Genomic DNA, 9,643 nt, shown 5'->3' on the forward strand with positions numbered 1-9,643 from the left:
AGATAGGGGAAATGTCAGTGAGCGTTCCGATTTCAGTTCCAGAGCGATTCGCCCAATGAGTCCTTGATATTTAGTCGTTTTCAGCCAATTTTCTGGATTTTTGAAAATTTCACTTTTTTGTGAAAATATCCACTAAATGAGGGAATAATATGTGTGAGGGTACCCCAGGAGAGTTCCAAATGTGTGTGGGTGGAATATATATCCCACGGGGGTAAAAATTGAAAAAAGTTGAAAAAAATTTTTTTTGGACTTAGTCATTTTTCTGGCGTTTATCAGACTTTCAGATGGGGGAAATGTCAGTGAGCGTTCTGATTTCAGTTCCACAGCGATTTGCCCAATGAGTCCTTGATATTTAGTCATTTTCAGCCAATTTTCGAGATTTTTTAAAATTTCACTTTTTTGTGAAAATATCCACTAAATGAGGGAATAATATGTGTGACTGTACCCCAGGAGAGTTCCAAATGTGTGTGGGTAGAATATATATCCTAAGGGGTAAAATTGCAAAAAGTTTAAAAAATTTTTTTTTGGACTTAGTAATTTTTCCGGCGTTTATCAGACTTTCAGATAGGGGAAATGTCAGTGAGCGTTCCGATTTCAGTTCCAGAGCGATTCGCCCAATGAGTCCTTGATGTTTAGTCGTTTTCAGCCAATTTTCTGGATTTTTGAAAATTTCACTTTTTTGTGAAAATATCCACTAAATGAGGGAATAATATGTGTGAGGGTACCCCAGGAGAGTTCCAAATGTGTGTGGGTAGAATATATATCCCAAGGGGGTAAAAATTGAAAAAAGTTGAAAAATTTTTTTTTTGGACTTAGTCATTTTTCTGGCGTTTATCAGACTTTCAGATAGGGAAAATGTCAGTGAGCGTTCCGATTTCAGTTCCAGAGCGATTCGCCCAATGAGTTTTTGATATTTAGTCGTTTCAGGCAATTTTCTGGATTTTTGAAAATTTCACTTTTTTGTGAAAATATCCACTAAATGAGGGAATAATATGTGTTAGGGTACCCCAGGAGCGTTCCAAATGTGTGTGGGTAGAATATATATCCCACGGGGTAAAATTGCAAAAAGTTGAAAAATTTTTTTTTTTGGACTTAGTCATTTTTCCGGCGTTTATCAGACTTTCAGATAGGGGAAATGTCAGTGAGCGTTCCGATTTCAGTTCCAGAGCGAATCGCCCAATGAGTCCTTCATATTTAGTCGTTTTCAGCCAATTTTCTGGATTTTTGAAAATTTCACTTTTTTGTGAAAATATCCACTAAATGAGGGAATAATATGTGTGAGGGTACCCCAGGAGAGTTCCAAATGTGTGTGGGTAGAATATATATCCCACGGGGGTAAAAATTGAAAAAAGTTGAAAAATTTTTTTTTTGGACTTAGTCATTTTTCCGGCGTTTATCAGACTTTCAGATAGGGGAAATGTCAGTGAGCATTCCGATTTCAGTTCCAGAGCGATTCGCCCAATGAGTCCTTGATATTTAGTCGTTTTCAGCCAATTTTCTGGATTTTTGAAAATTTCACTTTTTTGTGAAAATATCCACTAAATGAGGGAATAATATGTGTGAGGGTACCCCAGGAGAGTTCCAAATGTGTGTGGGTGGAATATATATCCCACGGGGGTAAAAATTGAAAAAAGTTGAAAAAAATTTTTTTTGGACTTAGTCATTTTTCTGGCGTTTATCAGACTTTCAGATAGGGGAAATGTCAGTGAGCGTTCTGATTTCAGTTCCACAGCGATTTGTCCAATGAGTCCTTGATATTTAGTCATTTTCAGCCAATTTTCGAGATTTTTGAAAATTTCACTTTTTTGTGAAAATATCCACTAAATGAGGGAATAATATGTGTGAGGGTACCCCAGGAGAGTTCCAAATGTGTGTGGGTAGAATATATATCCTAAGGGGTAAAATTGCAAAAAGTTTAAAAAAATTTTTTTTGGACTTAGTAATTTTTCCGGCGTTTATCAGACTTTCAGATAGGGGAAATGTCAGTGAGCGTTCCGATTTCAGTTCCAGAGCGATTCGCCCAATGAGTCCTTGATGTTTAGTCGTTTTCAGCCAATTTTCTGGATTTTTGAAAATTTCACTTTTTTGTGAAAATATCCACTAAATGAGGGAATAATATGTGTGAGGGTACCCCAGGAGAGTTCCAAATGTGTGTGGGTAGAATATATATCCCAAGGGGGTAAAAATTGAAAAAAGTTGAAAAATTTTTTTTTTGGACTTAGTCATTTTTCTGGCGTTTATCAGACTTTCAGATAGGGAAAATGTCAGTGAGCGTTCCGATTTCAGTTCCAGAGCGATTCGCCCAATGAGTTTTTGATATTTAGTCGTTTCAGGCAATTTTCTGGATTTTTGAAAATTTCACTTTTTTGTGAAAATATCCACTAAATGAGGGAATAATATGTGTTAGGGTACCCCAGGAGCGTTCCAAATGTGTGTGGGTAGAATATATATCCCACGGGGTAAAATTGCAAAAAGTTGAAAAATTTTTTTTTTTGGACTTAGTAATTTTTCCGGCGTTTATCAGACTTTCAGATAGGGGAAATGTCAGTGAGCGTTCCGATTTCAGTTCCAGAGCGATTCGCCCATTGAGTCCTTGATGTTTAGTCGTTTTCAGCCAATTTTCTGGATTTTTGAAAATTTCACTTTTTTGTGAAAATATCCACTAAATGAGGGAATAATATGTGTGAGGGTACCCCAGGAGAGTTCCAAATGTGTGTGGGTAGAATATATATCCCAAGGGGGTAAAAATTGAAAAAAGTTGAAAAATTTTTTTTTTGGACTTAGTCATTTTTCTGGCGTTTATCAGACTTTCAGATAGGGAAAATGTCAGTGAGCGTTCCGATTTCAGTTCCAGAGCGATTCACCCAATGAGTTTTTGATATTTAGTCGTTTCAGGCAATTTTCTGGATTTTTGAAAATTTCACTTTTTTGTGAAAATATCCACTAAATGAGGGAATAATATGTGTTAGGGTACACCAGGAGCGTTCCAATTGTGTGTGGGTAGAATATATATCCCACGGGGTAAAATTGCAAAAAGTTGAAAAAATTTTTTTTTTGGACTTAGTCATTTTTCCGGCGTTTATCAGACTTTCAGATAGGGGAAATGTCAGTGAGCGTTCCGATTTCAGTTCCAGAGCGAATCGCCCAATGAGTCCTTCATATTTAGTCGTTTTCAGCCAATTTTCTGGATTTTTGAAAATTTCACTTTTTTGTGAAAATATCCACTAAATGAGGGAATAATATGTGTGAGGGTACCCCAGGAGAGTTCCAAATGTGTGTGGGTAGAATATATATCCCACGGGGGTAAAAATTGAAAAAAGTTGAAAAATTTTTTTTTTGGACTTAGTCATTTTTCTGGCGTTTATCAAACTTTCAGATAGGGAAAATGTCAGTGAGCGTTCCGATTTCAGTTCCAGAGCGATTCGCCCAATGAGTTTTTGATATTTAGTCGTTTTCAGCCAATTTTCTGGATTTTTGAAAATTTCACTTTTTTGTGAAAATATCCACTAAATGAGGGAATAATATGTGTTAGGATACCCCAGGAGCGTTCCAAATGTGTGTGGGTAGAATATATATCCCACGGGGTAAAATTGCAAAAAGTTGAAAAAAATTTTTTTCTGGACTTAGTCATTTTTCCGGCGTTTATCAGACTTTCAGATAGGGGAAATGTCAGTGAGCGTTCCGATTTCAGTTCCAGAGCGATTCGCCCAATGAGTCCTTGATATTTAGTCGTTTTCAGCCAATTTTCTGGATTTTTGAAAATTTCACTTTTCTGTGAAAATATCCACTAAATGAGGGAATAATATGTGTGAGGGTACCCCAGGAGAGTTCCAAATGTGTGTGGGTGGAATATATATCCCACGGGGGTAAAAATTGAAAAAAGTTGAAAAAAATTTTTTTTGGACTTAGTCATTTTTCTGGCGTTTATCAGACTTTCAGATAGGGGAAATGTCAGTGAGCGTTCTGATTTCAGTTCCACAGCGATTTGCCCAATGAGTCCTTGATATTTAGTCATTTTCAGCCAATTTTCGAGATTTTTGAAAATTTCACTTTTTTGTGAAAATATCCACTAAATGAGGGAATAATATGTGTGAGGGTACCCCAGGAGAGTCCCAAATGTGTGTGGGTAGAATATATATCCTAAGGGGTAAAATTGCAAAAAGTTTAAAAAATTTTTTTTTGGACTTAGTAATTTTTCCGGCGTTTATCAGACTTTCAGATAGGGGAAATGTCAGTGAGCATTCCGATTTCAGTTCCAGAGCGATTCGCCCAATGAGTCCTTGATGTTTAGTCGTTTTCAGCCAATTTTCTGGATTTTTGAAAATTTCACTTTTTTGTGAAAATATCCACTAAATGAGGGAATAATATGTGTGAGGGTACCCCAGGAGAGTTCCAAATGTGTGTGGGTAGAATATATATCCCAAGGGGGTAAAAATTGAAAAAAGTTGAAAAATTTTTTTTTTGGACTTAGTCATTTTTCTGGCGTTTATCAGACTTTCAGATAGGGAAAATGTCAGTGAGCGTTCCGATTTCAGTTCCAGAGCGATTCGCCCAATGAGTTTTTGATATTTAGTCGTTTCAGGCAATTTTCTGGATTTTTGAAAATTTCACTTTTTTGTGAAAATATCCACTAAATGAGGGAATAATATGTGTTAGGGTACCCCAGGAGCGTTCCAAATGTGTGTGGGTAGAATATATATCCCACGGGGTAAAATTGCAAAAAGTTGAAAAATTTTTTTTTTTGGACTTAGTCATTTTTCCGGCGTTTATCAGACTTTCAGATAGGGGAAATGTCAGTGAGCGTTCCGATTTCAGTTCCACAGCGATTTGCCCAATGAGTCCTTGATATTAAGTCATTTTCAGCCAATTTTTGAGATTTTTGAAAATTTCACTTTTTTGTGAAAATATCCACTAAATGAGGGAATAATATGTGTGAGGGTACCCCAGGAGAGTTCCAAATGTGTGTGGGTAGAATATATATCCCACGGGGGTAAAATTGCAAAAAGTTGAAAATTTTTTTTTTTTGGACTTAGTCATTTTTCCGGCGTTTATCAGACTTTCAGATAGGGGAAATGTCAGTGAGCGTTCCGATTTCAATTCCAGAGCGATTCGCCCAATGAGTCCTTGATGTTTAGTCGTTTTCAGCCAATTTTCTGGATTTTTGAAAATTTCACTTTTTTGTGAAAATATCCACTAAATGAGGGAATAATATGTGTGAGGGTACCCCAGGACAGTTCCAAATGTGTGTGGGTAGAATATATATCCCACGGGGGTAAAAATTGAAAAAAGTTGAAAAATTTTTTTTTTGGACTTAGTCATTTTTCTGGCGTTTATCAGACTTTCAGATAGGGAAAATGTCAGTGAGCGTTCCGATTTCAGTTCCAGAGCGATTCGCCCAATGAGTTTTTGATATTTAGTCGTTTTCAGCCAATTTTCTGGATTTTTGAAAATTTCACTTTTTTGTGAAAATATCCACTAAATGAGGGAATAATATGTGTTAGGATACCCCAGGAGCGTTCCAAATGTGTGTGGGTAGAATATATATCCCACGGGGTAAAATTGCAAAAAGTTGAAAAAAATTTTTTTCTGGACTTAGTCATTTTTCCGGCGTTTATCAGACTTTCAGATAGGGGAAATGTCAGTGAGCGTTCCGATTTCAGTTCCAGAGCCATTCGCCCAATGAGTCCTTGATATTTAGTCGTTTTCAGCCAATTTTCTGGATTTTTGAAAATTTCACTTTTTTGTGAAAATATCCACTAAATGAGGGAATAATATGTGTGAGGGTACCCCAGGAGAGTTCCAAATGTGTGTGGGTAGAATATATATCCCACGGGGGTAAAAATTGAAAAAAGTTTAAAAAAATTTTTTTTGGACTTAGTCATTTTTCTGGCGTTTATCAGACTTTCAGATAGGGGAAATGTCAGTGAGCGTTCTGATTTCAGTTCCACAGCGATTTGCCCAATGAGTCCTTGATATTTAGTCATTTTCAGCCAATTTTTGAGATTTTTGAAAATTTCACTTTTTTGTGAAAATATCCACTAAATGAGGGAATAATATGTGTGAGGGTACCCCAGGAGAGTTCCAAATGTGTGTGGGTAGAATATATATCCCAAGGGGGTAAAAATTGAAAAAAGTTGAAAAATTTTTTTTTTGAACTTAGTCATTTTTCTGGCGTTTATCAGACTTTCAGATAGGGAAAATGTCAGTGAGCGTTCCGATTTCAGTTCCAGAGCGATTCGCCCAATGAGTTTTTGATATTTAGTCGTTTCAAGCAATTTTCAGGATTTTTGAAAATTTCATTTTTTTGTGAAAATATCCACTAAATGAGGGAATAATATGTGTTAGGGTACCCCAGGAGCGTTCCAAATGTGTGTGGGTAGAATATATATCCCACGGGGTAAAATTGCAAAAAGTTGAAAAAAATTTTTTTCTGGACTTAGTCATTTTTCCGGCGTTTATCAGACTTTCAGATAGGGGAAATGTCAGTGAGCGTTCCGATTTCAGTTCCAGAGCGATTCGCCCAATGAGTCCTTGATATTTAGTCGTTTTCAGCCAATTTTCTGGATTTTTGAAAATTTCACTTTTTTGTGAAAATATCCACTAAATGAGGGAATAATATGTGTGAGGGTACCCCAGGAGAGTTCCAAATGTGTGTGGGTAGAATATATATCCCACGGGGTAAAATTGCAAAAAGTTGAAAAATTTTTTTTTTTGGACTTAGCAATTTTTCCTGCGTTTATCAGACTTTCAGATAGGGGAAATGTCAGTTAGCATTCCGATTTCAGTTCCAGAGCAATTCGCCCAATGAGTCCTTGATGTTTAGTCGTTTTCAGCCAATTTTATGGATTTTTGAAAATTTCACTTTTTTGTGAAAATATCCACTACATGAGGGAATAATACGTGTTAGGGTACCCCAGGAGCGTTCCAAATGTGTGTGGGTAGAATATATACCCCACGGGGTAAAATTGCAAAAAGTTGAAAAAAAATTTTTTCTGGACTTAGTCATTTTTCCGGCGTTTATCAGACTTTCAGATAGGGGAAATGTCAGTGAGCATTCCGATTTCAGTTCCAGAGCGATTCGCCCAATGAGTCCTTGATATTTAGTCGTTTTCAGCCAATTTTCTGGATTTTTGAAAATTTCACTTTTTTGTGAAAATATCCACTAAATGAGGGAATAATATGTGTGAGGGTACCCCAGGAGAGTTCCAAATGTGTGTGGGTAGAATATATATCCCACGGGGGTAAAAATTGAAAAAAGTTTAAAAAAATTTTTTTTGGACTTAGTCATTTTTCTGGCGTTTATCAGACTTTCAGATAGGGGAAATGTCAGTGAGCGTTCTGATTTCAGTTCCACAGCGATTTGCCCAATGAGTCCTTGATATTTAGTCATTTTCAGCCAATTTTTGAGATTTTTGAAAATTTCACTTTTTTGTGAAAATATCCACTAAATGAGGGAATAATATGTGTGAGGGTACCCCAGGAGAGTTCCAAATGTGTGTGGGTAGAATATATATCCCAAGGGCGTAAAAAATGAAAAAAGTTGAAAAATTTTTTTTTTGAACTTAGTCATTTTTCTGGCGTTTATCAGACTTTCAGATAGGGAAAATGTCAGTGAGCGTTCCGATTTCAGTTCCAGAGCGATTCGCCCAATGAGTTTTTGATATTTAGTCGTTTCAAGCAATTTTCAGGATTTTTGAAAATTTCATTTTTTTGTGAAAATATCCACTAAATGAGGGAATAATATGTGTTAGGGTACCCCAGGAGCGTTCCAAATGTGTGTGGGTAGAATATATATCCCACGGGGTAAAATTGCAAAAAGTTGAAAAAAAATTTTTTCTGTACTTAGTCATTTTTCCGGCGTTTATCAGACTTTCAGATAGGGGAAATGTCAGTGAGCGTTCCGATTTCAGTTCCAGAGCGATTCGCCCAATGAGTCCTTGATATTTAGTCGTTTTCAGCCAATTTTCTGGATTTTTGAAAATTTCACTTTTTTGTGAAAATATCCACTAAATGAGGGAATAATATGTGTGAGGGTACCCCAGGAGAGTTCCAAATGTGTGTGGGTAGAATATATATCCCACGGGGTAAAATTGCAAAAAGTTGAAAAATTTTTTTTTTTGGACTTAGCAATTTTTCCGGCGTTTATCAGACTTTCAGATAGGAGAAATGTCAGTTAGCATTCCGATTTCAGTTCCAGAGCAATTCGCCCAATGAGTCCTTGATGTTTAGTCGTTTTCAGCCAATTTTATGGATTTTTGAAAATTTCACTTTTTTGTGAAAATATCCACTACATGAGGGAATAATACGTGTTAGGGTACCCCAGAAGCGTTCCAAATGTGTTGGGTAGAATATATATCCCACGGGGTAAAATTGCAAAAAGTTGAAAAAAATTTTTTTCTGGACTTAGTCATTTTTCCGGCGTTTATCAGACTTTCAGATAGGGGAAATGTCAGTGAGCATTCCGATTTCAGTTCCAGAGCGATTCGCCCAATGAGTCCTTGATATTTAGTCGTTTTCAGCCAATTTTCTGGATTTTTGAAAATTTCACTTTTTTGTGAAAATATCCACTAAATGAGGGAATAATATGTGTGAGGGTACCCCAGGAGAGTTCCAAATGTGTGTGGGTAGAATATATATCCCACGGGGGTAAAATTGAAAAAAGTTGAAAAAATTTTTTTTTGGACTTAGTCATTTTTCTGGCGTTTATCAGACTTTCAGATAGGGGAAATGTCAGTGAGCGTTCTGATTTCAGTTCCACAGCGATTTGCCCAATGAGTCCTTGATATTTAGTCATTTTCAGCCAATTTTCGAGATTTTTGAAAATTTCACTTTTTTGTGAAAATATCCACTAAATGAGGGAATAATATGTGTGAGGGTACCCCAGGAGAGTTCCAAATGTGTGTGGGTAGAATATATATCCTAAGGGGTAAAATTGCAAAAAGTTTAAACATTTTTTTTTTGGACTTAGTAATTTTTCCGGCGTTTATCAGACTTTCAGATAGGGGAAATGTCAGTGAGCGTTCCGATTTCAGTTCCAGAGCGATTCGCCCAATGAGTCCTTGATGTTTAGTCGTTTTCAGCCAATTTTCTGGATTTTTGAAAATTTCACTTTTTTGTGAAAATATCCACTAAATGAGGGAATAATATGTGTGAGGGTACCCCAGGAGCGTTCCAAATGTGTGTGGTTAGAATATATATCCCACGGGGTAAAATTGCAAAAAGTTGAAAAAAATTTTTTTCTGGACTTAGTCATTTTTCCGGCGTTTATCAGACTTTCAGATAGGGGAAATGTCAGTGAGCGTTCCGATTTCAGTTCCAGAGCGATTCGCCCAATGAGTCCTTGATATTTAGTCGTTTTCAGCCAATTTTCTGGATTTTTGAAAATGTCACTTTTTTGTGAAAATATCCACTAAATGAGGGAATAATATGTGTGAGGGTACCCCAGGAGAGTTCCAAATGTGTGTGGGTAGAATATATATCACACGGGGGTAAAAATTGAAAAAAGTTGAAAAAATTTTTTTTCTGGACTTAGTCATTTTTCTGGCGTTTATCAGACTTTCAGATAGGGGAAATGTCAGTGAGCGTTCCGATTTCAGTTCCAGAGCGATTCGCCCAATAAGTCCTTGATATTTAGTCATTTTCA

This window comes from Phyllobates terribilis, unplaced genomic scaffold (genome assembly GCF_046119375.1).
Source record: "Phyllobates terribilis strain yellow unplaced genomic scaffold, ASM4611937v1 Scaffold_21__1_contigs__length_20361869, whole genome shotgun sequence".
NCBI lineage: Eukaryota > Metazoa > Chordata > Amphibia > Anura > Dendrobatidae > Phyllobates > Phyllobates terribilis.